Consider the following 16669-nt stretch of genomic DNA (forward strand, 5'->3'; position numbering starts at 1 on the left):
CTCAGTAAGCAGCTGAGGCTGTCAGGGAACCGCGATCCTCTGGTCTCAGCCTCCCCAATGCTGGGATTACAAGCGTGCGCCACCAGGCCCAGCGTACTCTGCCTTTTTGTTGCTTTATTTTTGTCAGTTAATAGTTTCTTGGCAACCTAATTTCTGTAGAAGCAGGTTGTGTATGGAAGAGGTATACTTTCATATTTAGGTAGAAATTGAATTAGAAATTCTAAAGATTTTGCTAAGTTGTGTATCTATTTTCATTTGACTTTGAGATTTTTTTTTCCTGTATTGGAAACTTTATTGGTCCTGGAGAAGCGGGGCGGCAGCCTTACTGTTTCCTGTTGCCATTGATGGAGCGGTTCACGTGGTCGGGGGAGGTCAGGAAGGCCTTGATCTTGGGCCGGGTGCTCAGGCGCGCCACGTAGGCAGAGAGAAGGGGAAGGCGTCCAGGCAGTCGGGTGCCAGGACCTGTTGGATCAGCAGCAAATCCAGCAGGTTGTAATCAGCGAAGGAGATCTGGTTGCCCACTATGAAGGCCTGGCCGCCCTGGTCTCAGAAGGCTTCAGGTGTCCGGGCAGCCCCTTCACATAGCCGTCCTTGCCTGCCCCATAGTTGGTGTAGATGAGGGTGATGTTTTTACAGCGGAGGTCCTCCATGCCGTCGTTCACCATGTCTAGGAGGGTCGCCTCCCGATCGTCCTTCCCGTACAGCCCCAGCGAGTGGCCCAGGTGGCGCAGGATGGCATTGGACTGGTACAGGGTGAGGTCTCCATCCTGGAACTTGGGGAGCTGCCCATAGAGGCAGGAGGCCTTGAGCGAGCCCTGGGACCAGGTCTCCTTGGTCACCACCTCCTCCTTCCAGCTCTGGCCCTGGTCGGCCAACAGCATGCGCATGGCCTCCAGCGACCTCGAACAGGGAAGTAGACGATGGTGTAGGGCGGCATGACTGCTGCGTAGCTGGCGGGCGGCTCGTGGCTGCGGAGGTGGACCTCGGTGGCAGGGCTGGGGCCGACTTTGAGAATTTTTTAATTTCTCCCTTTATTTTTTTCTATGACCCAATCTTTATTCATAGTGATGATATCACTCAATTTCTGAGTATATGTGTTATTCACATGATCTTCTTTTTGTTGATGCCTACTTTATTATTGTTAAGGGTAGATATAGAATGTACCCTGAAGGATTCATGTATTAATGTTCCGAGTTGATATAACTAAGATATGAGGGCAGTAATTTCATCCATAGATAAATCTATTTATTGGATTTACTGGGTGATAACCTAGGCAGGTGGGTGTGGCCTTAGACTCTGTGTTTTTGCCTTTGAATCCTCTTGCTTGTTTTCTTTCTCTTCTCTTCTCTTCTCTCCCCTTCTCTTCTCCTCTTCTCTCTCTCTTTCTGCTTACCACCATGCCATAAATTCTGCAGATGTAACCATCCTGACATGAACTGTAGCTCTGAGATCTCAAAAAAAGAAAAACACAAAAAATAAAAACCTCTGAGAACCCCAAAGATCTTTCTTTTTTAAGTTGTGTAGTCAGTTGACTTGGGTTATAGCAGACAGAATATTGATTGAGACAGATATAATCTAAAAGGTGCAAGAAATTACATCAGCTTTTTAACTCACTTGTTTTGGGGCCGAGAATATTATTTTGGAGAAGCTTCCATTAGCAGCTAAGAAGAATGTTAATTCAGCTCTTGTGGGATAAAATATTCTGTAAATGTCTGTTAGGTCCATTTGGTTTATACTTTTCTTTAGGTCTGAAATATGTTTGTTAATCTCTTGTCTGGAAGGCCAATCTGATGGTATGCGAGTTGTATTGAAGTCTCCCAGTATTATTGTATTGATGGCCTCTGTTGCTTGTCTTTACTTGCTGCAAAAATCTTAAATAAATCACTTACTGTCTTTATACCAAACCTATGAAAGCATATTTTTAGTAGTAAACTTTTAATATTATTAGTAGTAAGGATTCTGATGAATGGCAGCCAGGCTCAGAAGGTATTATTCTTATATGTTGCAGAAAAGGTCTTGGAGAATAATTGGTGACTGGGTTCCCCCTGAACCTTTGAAACAGAAAATTCTACCCAGAGAAGAGGAATGATGGGAAATATGCCCACCTCCACAATTTGACCTCCTTCAAAGGCACACCCCTCTATGTCTGAACAAAAAAGCCTTCAGTCCCACTCATTCAGGACACATGGCCCTCTTCCACTCAGGTAAAACCAGGCTTGCTTCTTTTCTTTCACCCACAGCCCAGTTATTCTCAGCTACACCTGAACTCACCAAGCCCAGCTGTGGAAACAAGAGTGCTGAAGAAAATACTGTCAGCAGTAAATCCTTCAAGTGCAGCTGAAGACTGAGGGGCAGCATGCTCTGAGCAGTATGTTTTTACATGCCCCACCTTGTACAAGAAAAAAATGAACAGGTTGTTTCAAATATACAGAAGGATGGGCTGCTGAGCAGCAGCATAGCACCAGTCTTCCAAGGCCTCATACAGCCAGAAGCCTTAGAAATATGTTCTTATGCCCAAGGCACAGGATGCCAGTCAGCAGGGTATAGTACCACATAGCATCACGCACAAGCAAAAATCCAAAGATTGCTAAAAAGATGGCTAATTGCAAATATAATGCTTGCCATGTGGTCCCAATCAGAAGACTCAAGGAACATGAGGCTGCTGTGTCAACAGAACTGCTGTAGATGACAAGTCATTTATTCTTTCAAAGGTTCTTTCTCCAAGTTTGGAACCAAATAAAAAGCCTTCTAATGCTGCCAATCAGATTCCTGACCCTGATGTGTAGAACCCAGATAACCTGCATCATTTTTCTTCATTTGTTCTAAACACTTTTGTTCCAAAAACTCTGGTTTGTGAAAGTGACTCAAGAGACCCAAGAGAAAGATAGGATGATAAGTATCCTAACAACAACTGTATGTCCTGAGAAAAGGTCAGTGAAACTGAAGAAGCTGTGGATTAAAGAGCCAGCAGAGAGGAGGCTTTTTAAATTTTTAACTTAATATTTTTCTCTTTTAAAATTGTTTTATGGGTGCATTGTAGTCATACATCTTAATTTAGTCAAGATGGCGGAGACATACATGCACACATCACCCAATTAGTCCTTACCCAATTCCCACCCAATTCCCTCCCCCTCCCTCCTCCTCATGTCTGGCTTAGTGATTGACTTTGGCATGTTTGTTAAAGTGCATCATGTGCATTACAGGATTTCCCTCTTCCCTCTCTCATCCCCTCAGTTCACCTTATTTGCTCATTTATAGAATCTCCTTCTTTGTCTAGAGTTTGTCCTATGATGAAATCTTAACTGTCATGTTTTAAGTGACAACTCTTGTTACTGACATCTTAAATTTTCTTAAATTTAAATAAAGAATATTTTTCTATGGCAAAAAAGCAGAAGGCAGGATGTGAAAGAATTATGATAATCAGAAGACCATACTGAGAGTATACAGCAAAAGGATTCCATTTTTCACAAGGCAACAATGGATTAAGGCCCACCACGCACCAGACATCTGGCTTAACACACAGTTTAGGACATGAAGAGGATGCTAAGGCTGCACCCAGGTGGACAATAAAAGAGAGTACCAGGGTGTCTTCCCTGGCTTTTGGTAACCAGCAGACACCTATAGCTCTCATGCCAAATAAAAACTCACAAGAACAGAGCAACAGAAAATAACATCACAGGCCATGCAAAAGCAATATGACAGGTGCAGGAGAGAGATGTAGCACTAAAGATCCGGAGGAAAGCATCTGTTTTGAAAATAATTCAATATAAGTGGTAGGGGGAAAAGCCTAGAATTCACCTGCTTTGTGCTCTCAGGATATAGGAAAATATTAATGTCATGAAGTGAGGTAAAATTATGTTGGTCCTACAGTAGATAAGGTTTTAAATGAACTAACTGAGTTATAGGGAAGAATGATATTAAGCCAAAATACAATATCTAGAATTAAAACGGATGTTGGAGGCAATAAAAAGCTGAATTATTATTGAATCTGTGATATAATGCAAGGGTCACTGAACAGCAGTCCCAGGGCCTGCTCTGGATTGTCCTGTTGTTATATTGACCATGAGCTCCGAATGACTTTTACATTTTTAAATGTTGAAAGAAAAATCAAGGAAGCATAAAATTTTACGACACACAGAACTTACATGAAATTCAAGTTTTAATATCACATAGAGTTTTTACTAGAACCTAGGCACATCTCCTCCCTTTCTCTCTTTATTTACATATTATTTGTGGCTGATTTCCTGACACAAAGGCCATGTATGTAGGGCAATGGTCAGAGGGCTCGCAGAGGCTACTGTATTTACTATCTGACCTTTTACTGAGAAAACGTGCCAACTTTTTGATGTGGAAAACGAATTAATCTGTTTTAAAATGTGTCAAATGTGATGTTTTCTTTTTCTTTCCTTTTTTTTCAGTTTGGTTTTGTTATTCACCTGAAATACAGTTGGATTCATTTCCTGTGGTTTATGTCACATTTGGGTATTTTATTCTTCCAGTCTTATTTAACTTTATTTTTATGGTTATGTGAAGGAGAAATGTAGACTGTACAAAAACATATCCTCAGAGTGTGTCTTTCTTTTATTTTTTCCTCCATCCCTGTTCCCTGTTCTTTCTCCTCATTTCTCAATCCCACCAAGAGTATACGAGAGTTTCTATTTCCCCACATCCTCACCGGTATTTATTATTCTAAATGGAGTGAGATGAAATTTCAGTGTAGTTTTGATTTGCATTTTCCTGATTACTAATGATGTCTAACATTTGTTCATATATTTACTGGCCATTTGTATTTTTTTTTCTTTTGAGAAGTATCTATTTAGTTCAATTGTGCATTTTGTATGGTCTGCTTGCTTTTAGTGTTAAGATTTTAAGTTCTCTCTATATTTTAAATATTAGTCCTCTATCAAAGTAGTAGATGTTACGGAAAATCAATCTCACTAATATGTCTAATGATGGAGAAGTAGAGAAAAAGGAGTCAAGTGCTGTGTGCATGTGTTTGTATCGACTGGAACCTCACTATGAAGCCTAATTACAGGGCAGCAATGAACATATCACAAATGACCATCTTTCCTTTGGTCAGTTTTTCCCAAATAGAATCAAGTGAGACATTCTGAACAACAGAAGAGGTAAATGCTTAACACAGAATCAGTGACATGATCATAAGAAGAAGCTATGATGTAGAGACTAAGTGAATTCAAAAGGACCTGGACCACATAGCATTAATTTATTCAAAAGTACTTATTGATACCCTGCCGTGAATGTATATCTTGAACTGATATAGCAGTGAATGAACAGAAAGTAAACTGATAAGCTGGGCGTGGTGGCGCACGCTGGTAATCCCCGCGCTTGGGAGGCGGAGACAAGAGGATCACGCAGGTTCGAAGCCAGCCGCCCGCGCTGGCTTAGGAGACCCTGTTTCCAAATAAAAATGTAAAAATAGGTCTGGGAGTGGGAGTGTAGCCCGGAGGTAGAAGGGCTTCCAGGAACCCCAGTACCACCAAACTGATAACACTCACTCTCTTAAAATGTACATTTTAAATGAAAGAAAAAGTAAACAGAATATGTGACCAAAAAGATACAGTAAGTTGGAGGATAATGAGCACTATGAAGGAAAATTAAGCAGAGAAAGTAGAGAGGGAATTCACCTACAACCTGAAGTCGCCATTATAAATTTGATAAGCCAGGAGAACATTGCCGAGAAAATGAAATTTGAATAAAAATCTGTAATCAGATGAACACAAATATCTTGGATAAGAACATTCCAGATAGAAACAAAAAGGACTCTAAAATCAGCATCAGACAGACTGTGGGTCAGTGTAGCCAGGAAGCCGTCAGTCTTGGAGAAGAGTAGGAGACAGGGAGCATGGTAAGACCAACACTCGGGTCACTTTTTGAAAATTGAAATGACTCTGAGTGAAGTGGGAAACTACTGTAACACTAGACAGTGGAGTGATAGAACCAGGCTACTCTGCTAAGACTGAGTGTTCATCAACTGGTACATATTTATGTGTTCAGTGCACACCTGTTAGTGGATAGACAGATGAGAATCTCAACACCTTTGTCATGTAAACGAGCCTATTTATGGGAGTGACAACCTTGTTGGCACAGGTCCTTCCAATACTCCAGGATAGAAATTTATACAATGATATACAACACTGGGAGTTAGAATTCTCCCTTCCACATGGGGTCTCCCTTTATCGTGTGGCTCCTTCTACTCACAGAGGTCAAGATGGGGGGGACTCCAACTGAGGGATGATGTACGTAGTGAGATAGGACATGCAGTGAGATGCACCCTCCAGGCTGTGAGCGGGACTGGTTAGTTTTGTGATCTCAAATGAGTCATTGCAAGCATGTTTTAAAAATTATTTTTATTGGAGCATTGTAGTCATACATCTTAATGGAGTACAAGATAGGTATAATTTGTTTAAATTAGGATACAGGTCTCCATTTGATTCTCAATTCCTGAGTATGTTGCAAGAAGAATACCTAGTTGGTATTTTATAGTACCAACTTTTATAGTTGGTATAGCAAGAACTGTGGACCGCAGAGGTAGTGTCATTCTCTGGAGCAAAAGGCAAGTGTTTTGCTGAGGAAGGAAGGAAGGAAGGAAGAAGGAAGGAAGGAAGGAAGGAAGAGAGAAAAAAGAAAGACACAGAGAGAAATATAGAAAGAAGCCGGGCATGGTGGCGTATGCTTGTAATCCCCGCACTTGGGAGGCAGAGACAGGAGGATCGTGCTGGTTTGAAGCCAGCCTCGCTGCTGGCTTAAGAGACCCTGTTTCCAAATAAAAATAAAAATAAAAATAAATAGGTCTTGGAGTGTAGCTCAGAGGTAGAAGGGTTTCCAGTACCACCACCACCAAAAAAAGGCAATATAGAAAGAAAGAAAGAAAGAAAGAAAGAAAGAAAGAAAGAAAGAAAGAAAGAGACAGACATGTCTCCTTCCAGATAAAAATTTGCACACTTTTTTTTAAAGTCTATTATAAAACATTCATATTTTCAGACCTCTGATTTCCTCATCTGTGGTGCAAAGCTCACCTCCCGTGTGTGCAGTGTCCACTCAGGCCCCCAGCTGGGTTGCCTCTGTGTGAAGCAGAGAGCTGGGGTGCCCCGTACTCATGGATTCCATGCTGCCTGTCAGTCATTACTCTGACTCCGGAGTCTCAATTCTGTCAGTATCCACGAACCCGGGGCAGCCAACTTGTTAACGTGCAGAGAGGATCACATCTCAGACTCTTCCTGCTTCCTACCATTTCCCCATAGCGTTTTGAATGAGGGGTTCTCTCCCTCCTTCACTCCTTGAACTCCAAGACCTCAGGCATCGTTCAGCTTTGGGAAGTTTCTTAAGTAACCCTTCTGCCCTAAAAGAAGCCACACTCTCCTCTGTTTTACCTTCTCACGTATGCGTACTTATCACAGGTGCCAGAATAAAAGGCAGGATTTCTTCCCAAGACACATATCCTTCAGAAAACAGAGTTGCACTGTATCTAATTTTATATAAAGTCTACTCTCAAGAGCTTCCTCGATATTTATTTTTCTAAATCCGAAGGGTATTTGGAGAAGAGATATTAGTATGCAGCAACCTTAATAAATACTGGTATTGGATCCCGACAGAAATGGCTTAATGGAATTATTAACAAAGAGGGCAAAGAAATTTAGCTGTAAAATTTCCTCTGGGGACGGAAGGTTGGTTAGGAGTGGCATGTTGTCACAATCAAGACTTGTAAAATCACACTGAAAAAGCAATAGGGTAAGTGACTCTGCGAAGACCATGAATAGCAAATGGAAACTTGGGGCTTTGCAAACAAATTTCCAACGACAGCATCTCGCCAGGATTGGGGGAGGTCACTTCTCCAACAGTTCCGTGCGGTAAGACGGTGCCTGCTCCAAGGCTTGGACAGCTGTCCTGCCTGAGGAAGTCTTGACACCGCGCAGACGCGAAGAGATTCAATAAAATGCATCTCATAAAATCTGAGGAGGAAAAAACGTCTTCTATAAGTGATGTCATTGCAACCGTATAGCTAATTTGAAATTTATACCGTTTACCATTTAGCCACTTAGCCACTTGTATAGATGTGTGTATGTGTGTGAACCCTAATTTGGGGCATTCTAATGAGGCCTCGGAGGAGGCTCTTACCTCATTCAAAAATATTTGGGTCCCATCATGGATAGTAAATGCTTCCAACATGAGGTCACAATGGGCAGCCTCCTCTTCCAAGTGAGATAAAATTAGGGATCACAGCGTCCTCGACATATTATAAACTTAGACTTCTCACCCCCCCTCCGCCCCGAGGCAAGCAGTTTCCTTCTCTATAAAATAAGGCAATTTGATCACCTAACCTCTGCTGTCGTCCTGGGACCACACATTCCAAGAGCAGCTCGCCCAGCTGCTTCTGGGGGCTGAGGCTGTCACCGCCTGCACATTCCTATGAGAAGGCTCCGTTGAAGTCTCCCCTCTTTCTCCAACGGAGAAAGCCTTTTAGGGCTGAATGGCCCCTTTGTGACTGCGCCTTGCCTCCCCCTTGCCGTGGGAAGAAGGGAAGCCCGTGCTTTATGGATGTTTCACTAATGTGAGAATCAAAGGCCTCACAGGTGTTAATAGTGGCGATGGAGCAGAGAGCCCAGGTTGACATGACTCGGTGCTGGTTTGGGCTGGCTTGATTGTCTTTCTTGGCATCAGCTCACTCTAGTTTCCTTTCACCTTTTGGTTAGGAAGGACCTGGTGAGCTGAGGCAAAGTTTCCCAAGGATTAGGATGTAAACCTGATCTTCCTGTACCCCAGATTCCAGGGTTGGCAATCAACTGGCTGAGAAAAGGGAGGGAGGGAGAGAGGGAGGGAGATATGCAACCAGTCAGCTCTGGCCACCTTTAAGAGATGCTGGGAAAGAAACCATGCTTCATAGCATCTCTTAATTAAAATCAAGGGCCTGTCTCTCCCCATCCACATTAATTAATGCTGTTGCCTTGAGCTAGCTGCGCAGAAGCTGAATGACCTGTTCTGCCCTGCTCACAAAACTCCCAAGTTGAAGAGCTCTACCTGGCTGGACACAGTGGCTTGGAAACATGGGAATAACTCGTCTCCATTTTCACCTTCAGAACAAACCTATTCAGTTCTCTCTGAAAATAAAGGGCATCGCCAACAATAACCAGGGGCTCATATCTCTGCAAGGACTTCTAATCTAAATGTGTTCCTTCTTCTTCCAAACAGCCTACAGAAGTGAATAGTGAAGGTGTCACTATTTATACTGGCCAAATAGGGACACAAAGGCCAATAAAAGCTGTCTGAAGTGTCCCAAGCAGATGTGACCCAAGTCCCGGGGCCTCCGATTTCCAGCAGGAAGAAATTACTTTGTTACTCAGAGTTGCCCAGGATCCACAATCACAGGGCTGATATGTGGCACTAAAAGAATAAATTATTCAGTTCCATGGTTGACTAGTTGTGCTGCTTAACATTTCAGAAATGCAGTTAATTTATCTGTAAAATGGTACCAATGCTGCTTTTACTCATGGGATTTCTGGGACCTATAAATATCAAAATATAATCAAAGTGCCTAGAAGAGTTTAGGAATGGGTTGCCTTCTCCTCTTTGAGAAAGACCTTCTCCTCTTCCATCAGTAATTTGACTTGCAGATCTCCCTCCTGGCAGGATTAGTGAAGAATATAGGCAGAAATGATAGACTGAACTATGAGGCTACATCATCATGAGAGACTACATTCTGATGTCTTCAGCCTCATGTTGGGTGGACTCCTTGGATGACAATGTGTGCCAGTTTCTTTGGCTGTCAATCTGATGCTCCGTGCTATAGACTTGCTTTTCAGAGAACAGATCTTCAGACAGCAATAAAGTTGTTGGTTGTTGCTATAAATGTCTCTAAACAAAATGGGACATGGCAGAAAGAATCTAGGAAAGATTCTTATTCTTCTATATTCCAGGGAAACCTAGAGTACAGCTTCCCAGAAACTCCCTCTGCACTGAATAGACCCCAGCTCTCCCAATGTCCATGTTCTCATCTGTGGGCAGAAGGTGCCCAATGGTGAGTGCTCTCTGGACATCAGTTGTTATAAAGCCACAGTGTTGAAGGTGCTGGGTTATTATGAAGCAGACCCATACTACTGAGATGCGAAGGAGCACACCCCATAGGTGACAGTAGGGGAAAAACTTTTATAATCTAAAGCCAGAGAGATGGAGGAGGAAGAGAACGTCTTCATCCCCAATTTCTAAAATTCTGTTAAATATTTCCCAGAGAGCTTAACTCCAAGCCTTTTTACACGTCTCCTTCTTTACTCTCAACCTTTGTTTCAGCTCAGGCAGTCGATTCTAATGTGTTTCTGATTCAGTCACACTTCATGTTAATTTGAAGTTTTGTATAAGTAATTAGTATTGAAAAAAAATTATCCAGGATCCTGATCCTTTGGGAGGTCAGGAAGATATAGGAAACCAACTTTGTGGTTTGTGAAATCTCTTTGTAAATGTGAAAGTCCTTGTTCAAAATCCATTGAAATGTCAGGATGGTTAAAAAAAAGAGGATTAAACCAACATGGGACTTTTCAGGGGCAGGACCTAGTACAATGTTTCTGTGAGCAATCACAGAAGGTCTTTAGGTCTAGGGATCTTCCACAGATACTTTTAAATAGGCATTCAAAATTAGTGAAACAGGGATATCGGAATGTAATGGACCCACAGTCTAGAGGAAGCTTTTGAATGTTGAGTCACTGTTCAATAAAGTTGTAACCTGCATGCTATGAGGCCAGGAATGCAAAGGTTTTCAAAGACAGATGATTCTTTTCTGTATCCCAACATAGCAGATGGTCTTCTATATAGAAAGAATTTAATAAAAAGGTAAGTAAATACATTCAGGATGAGGAATCCCCATGGGTAGAAACAGATAATACAAAGTACATAATCCAGGGTGATAACTATTCTCTTAGAAACATACGTAGAAGAAAAGTTACCCCTGCCACTTGACTACATCATGATTAAAACACAATTTAAACCTGGTCTAATGGCCCACTTTTAAGTTTCCTTCAGCTGTTAAATTTTCAAGCATCAGCTTCCGGGGCTCTGGCTTAGACATCTACACAGAGGCATGTAGATAGAATACGTACAAAGAATCACTCTCGCTAGAGCTAGAAGCACAAGGGCTACTGTGTGGATTTTCTCACATCGTTTAAGCTTTATATAAGCTATTTTTCTGAATGGCCAGGGCAGGTCTTAACTGAAAAAAAAAAAAAAAAAACATGAGAAGACAAATAGACAAGAAATCTTTCTTCTACATTTACAAACTGGGACATCTTCTCCCCCTAAAGAGAAGAGATTTGACCCAACTTTCTAAGGGACTCCATGACCACTGTCACCTTGCATATGTTCCAGAGAAGTCAGAAGAGGTCGCCTAAATGATTGCATTAATAGGTATTTGTCTTATGTTCTTTGGTTTGTCTGTATGTGTCTCTAACCCCTCTGTATCTTCCTAGATTCCTTAAAATCTCAATTCTAAGGATTTGTTGTTATTTCCTCCTGAGATGGACTATCATGGTTTGAATCTTAAGTTTTCCACAAAGGCCTTTATCCTAAGGGCTTGATGGCCGGCCGGTGGTGCAATTGGAAAGTGGTAGAAACTTTCAGAGGCAGGGCGTAGTGTAGAAAGTTAGGTAATTAGAAACATGTCCTGGAAGGGGGTGTTGGGACCCTGGCTCCTCTTCTTCCTTTCTTTCTTTGCTTTGCTACTGCTAGGAGATTGACAGGTCCCCCTGTCACATGCTTCTGCCATGCTGTTCTGTCTGGCCACCAGTTCAAACACAATGGGTCCAAGAAACCATGGGCTAAAACCATAAGCCAAATAAACCTTTCCTCCATATATGTTGATTTTCTCAGGTACTTTGTCATAGCCACAGAAAGGTGACTGAAACACGAAACATTGTCACCATCCCAGCGTTGAGTCACAATGCATCACCTCCTCACTGTCGGAAGGTTCTGTCTCAGGCTCTGAAAGGAAGACAGATGCTGATGGTACCAGGTGCTTGGGGCCAGAGGACTGTTCTGGCACTTAGTGGTTCAGGGTATCCCTTGGCCTCTGGAGTCTCAGTTTCTGCCTGGGTATAAGAGAATGAATGAACTCCACGGGGATTAACATAAAGTGGGCAAGGACATGAGAAATGCTTGAATAAGAAATGCTTTTTATGCCAATAAAAGGGGCTTGTTGTGTCTAAGCCCAAGACTTGCTGCCTGCAGGGAAAGGTACCTGGGAATGGAGCAGTGGGACCCACTCTGTGCTGGGGCATTTTCTGACCAGCTGGTCACACAAACACAGGAGTGATCAGTCCTCTTTTCCTGGCTGTTCCTTCGGTGGTGGCTGGGTTTGTGGATCAGATCAGGATAATTGGTGTTTTCATTCTTTGTGTGCATTCTAAGGTGATTTTCCTTTATAGGAAAGTCCTCAATAAATGATTAATTAAAACCCCATAAAATAGGACTTTGTGAAACCATTTATTATTCAACTAGGAAACAGAAAAAGTTCACGCTGTGTTTTGTAAGATCACAGCACACTTGGAGTCTGCTAATTTATTTATCAAGTCTCAAAGCAGCTCATTTTCTCATCTACCATGTGCTTGAACCCTGGTCAGTATTGAGGAGAAAGGCAAAGGGAGACAGGAAAGACTCTAGCTCACGCACAGGGCTTGCTAAATCGCAAATGCTTTCATTTCAATTTCCACCATCTCCACTTGAGACAGATGCTATTGTTATTGCCCCCATTCTGCAAGAGAAGAAATTTGAGGCTTGGACGTCTGTGTGTAGCTAGCAAGGTGGTGCAGTCAGAATGTGCTGCAGCTGGGACAGGAAGCCAGGTGTATTTGTTTCCAACATGTGTAATTCTCCTACCTTGCTCAATCCTATTTCCAAAGAAGAATGAAAGAGGCCTCTTGTTTGGTGGCCTCAGTTATGCTAAACTAAAGAGCATATTTAGTGGGCAAAAATGATAAGGAGGCTATGTTGCCTGTGTTCTGAAATACAGAAGGAGAGCATGGGCTTTCCCACTTTCTGGATGGTTCCATATTCTGCAAGGAAATACAAGCAGAGAGAACATAGTGATTGGTGGAGATGGCAGTGCTGCTCTCTGAGAATAATATTGCCCTGAGAAGAGACAGAGTCCAAAGCTTAGTCAGCCCAAATCCCATCAACAAAATACTTACAACAGCTAAACAGACCCCAAAGCCAAATTAAAAGTTTTTCGTGTGTGTGTGTGTGTGTGTGTGTGTGTGTGCGCGCCTGTGTGTGTTGCTAGAAATTAAACCCAGGCCCTTGTGCATGCTAGGCAAATGCTCTACCACTGAGCTGTACCTCTAGCCCCTAGATTCAAACATTTAAAGATAAGTTTCAATGACACCTCACTAAGAGGCAGGTGAATCTCTCTGCACATCTGTGTTCCTCCCCTTGGCTGAATGTTAAAATCATCTGGAGAAATTGGACCAAATACTAATGCCTGGGACTCGCTCCCCCAATATCTATTTCATGCTCTGTAAATTTCATGCATCTCATCCATTTATACCTTTTAAAATCTCCACAGATGAATCTATTGTGCAGGCAAGCTTAGAAATCACTGGTGTAAAGAATTCTCTTCTCTTCCCTGGACCTCATTTACCCAGGAACAATTTAAAGATGAGTCATCTGGTGTCACCTTCCTCTTTTTCCTCTCTCAGTCTCAATGACCTTTCCTTCTCGATTTCCAGGCTTATCATTTTGTGTCCCCTTCCCTCAACCTCGTACGCCCTGCTAATAGTACATGCAAGCTCAATCCAAGGCACCAACTCCTTGGATTTTCCCACTCAGAGAACATTCAAGCTGGGCATGGTGGCACATGCTTATAATCCAAGCATTTGGGAGGCTAAGATTGGAGGATTGTGGTTCATGGAGAGCCTCAGCTACTTGGCAAGGCCATTGGCAACTCAGTGAGACCCTGTTTCAAAGTAAAGAATAAAAAATTAGGGCCGGGGCTGTAGCTTGGAGGTAGGATGCTTCTGTGTTCCATCCCCAGTACTGCAAAAAATAAAAGGGGTCATTAATGGCCTAATGAACACTATAAGGATTATGGAAGATTTGTGAGCTCTTTTGAGGGCTTCCAAAGAAGCCTACATCGAAAACTCAGTGCTGTTACTATAGATAAGCCAAACCTAGATAGGTTACCAACATTTCTTGGAAAAACAACCTTTTGATTTAAAGGTAAAGTCCATACCTGAATCTCTGAATTACTATGCCTTTGTAGCTAAGATTAATTTTTCTTTAGAAGCAAAACAAACTCACAAATTGGAACTGACATTGCAAATTTTCAAAGAGACTCTGGCAAGGGAGCCAGTTCATGCTGAGCCTCTAGGATCTGCATAAACACATGCAACCCAACATCTGTCTACACGCCACACTGTGCTTATGGTAGCCTTCCATCCTCAAAGACCTGCTTTCCAGCTAAATGGAGAGAAAGGACAGAGCGTTTGAGGGCACAGAGCATGCACCCATCCTTCAACCTGGAATAGACGTGTGCCCAGGGAAGAGTTCCTGCAGGAGATAAGGACTAAACTACGTCTTTCAGCTAGCAAAACACCAGGGGGAAAGTAGTCCCAGGCAGGAGAACCAAAGTAAGTGAAGGTACAGAGAGGTAAAGATACTGCATGGGGCAATTGGGAAGGTCATGGAACCAAAGCCAAGAGCCCTAGATCATTCTCATTCCACACACTATTAAATTCTCTGAGTGCAATGAAGTAGACAGATCACACTTCCCATGGCTCCCAGCTTTCAGATGTAGTAGGTGATCTTTCCTCTTGCCAGTTCCCTACGACTCAACTCTGTTGTGTGTAGAACCCCAGCACAACAGTTAAATCCCTGGTGGTTGAATTCTCCCTTTGATGATGCACCAGATGGCACCTCCTTTTGTTCTTTTTTTTTTTTTTTTTTTTTTTTTTGGTGGTACTAGGGGTGGAAACCAGAGGCTTTCTACTTCCGGGCTATACTCCCAGACCTATTTTATATATTATTTGGAAACAGGGTCTCACTAAGTTACCGAGAGCCTCACTAAGCAGCTGAGGCTGGCTTTGAATGTGTGCAATCCTCCTGTCTTAGCCTCCCAGGTGCAGGGATTACAAGCGTGCGCCACCACACCCAGTGGCACCTCCTTTGTTGTTCGCACTGCAGTACCATGTGCAGGGGCCAAAAGAAATGATGATAAGCCTTGTTCAACAAACCAAAACAGCAGAAGTGTGTGCTGCTCCTGGTGTAGCATGAGGCCTCTGCCTAGTCTTGCATTCACATTGTGCAACACGCTTGGTTTACTTGGTGATGGAAAGTGTCAGTCAAAGAAGTACCAATTGCATCCTCTCAGGGCTGAGATGCTAGGGCTGAGTCCAGCCAGGACCAAAGGTATAAACCAGCCTTCCACCTGACTGCAGTAACAGGCCTTCTTTGATGCCCCCACCAAGAGTAGATGGAAGAGTGTGCAAGGTTGTTTTTATCTTATTTCCTGCCTCTCCTTTCCTCTAGAAAAAAATTAACAAAATTTGCTCAGACTCCAAAGGCAACATTCTCCACGGGCTGGTACAAGACAATGGGTCTCCTTTCTCCGACCCTGCCACCACTCAATGAACTACTCAATTTTTTTTTAACTCTACTAAATCCTGCTAAGTGTTTGTGGTTTTGCCTACTCAAGCTCTTAGTGAGGCCACAGACATATTAATCTCTGGTGAGAGTTGTGACTGGCTTCCTGGATTTGAGCAGGAAGGTGGGAAGCTGACTTTGATGCAACTCCTACTTGTGGCAGCCTCTTTAGAGGAGGCCAGTGCTCTCATCCATCCTGTGATAGATGCCACTATTATTATATGAGTCCTATTTTGCAGAAAGAACGCCATCAGCTTTCCCTTAAGAGCTGGCTTATACTGCCTTGCTGTGTTTTCTGAGATGGAAACTGGGCCTACGGGTATGCATTCCACAGCCAGTCCTGTATCTAACACACAGAGATTTTCAACAAGGGCAGACCCACCCCAACCAGGTATATTCAACAATAACAACAAAACAAAATAGTACCAAACTTTCAGGTGTATTTTCAAACACATTCTTTTACTAGTCACATAAACATCTATCATATTACAGAAAAATAAACAAGCAAACAGGAACAACTGCATCTCTGTGCTAGATAGGGAATGGAATCATCCTGGCGATGACCTCACTCTGATGTCACAAACACCTGCAATTCTCACTCGCACCAAATACCATGGCAATTGCTTCTCTTCCTGGTTTTGATGTGGTTCCCTTGTTAAGGGATGAATCCCAGAATGTGAGTATATTTGGAGACAGAAACTGTATGTATGTATGTATGTATGTATGTATGTATGTATGTATGTATGTATTTGGTGGTACTGGGGTTCCTGGAAACCCTTCTATCTCTGGTTACACTCCCAGACCTATTTTTTATATTTTATTTAGAAACAGGGTCTCTTAAGCCAGCAAGGATGGCTTCGAACCAGCGTGATCCTCCTGTCTCCACCTCCCAAGCGTGGGGATTACAAGTGTGCGCCACCACGCCCGGCCTATTTTATATATTTTTTAAGATTGGAAACAGGGTCTCTTAAGCCAGAGAGGCTGGCTTCGAACCTCCTGTGTCCGCCTCCCAAGCGCGGGGATTACAAGGGTG

General features: G+C 42.7%; 1 pseudogene across 1 annotated transcript; it reads right to left on the minus strand.

Moving 5' to 3' along the window:
• Nucleotides 1-322: 322 nt before the first annotated feature.
• On the minus strand, nt 323-937 carry LOC308274086 (glutathione S-transferase P-like; annotated as a pseudogene). The gene has a single exon. The product of its transcript is annotated as a glutathione S-transferase P-like (transcript).
• Nucleotides 938-16669: the final 15732 nt, after the last annotated feature.

Source organism: Muscardinus avellanarius (assembly GCF_963383645.1).
Source record: "Muscardinus avellanarius genome assembly, chromosome: 15".
Taxonomy (NCBI): Eukaryota; Metazoa; Chordata; class Mammalia; order Rodentia; family Gliridae; genus Muscardinus; species Muscardinus avellanarius.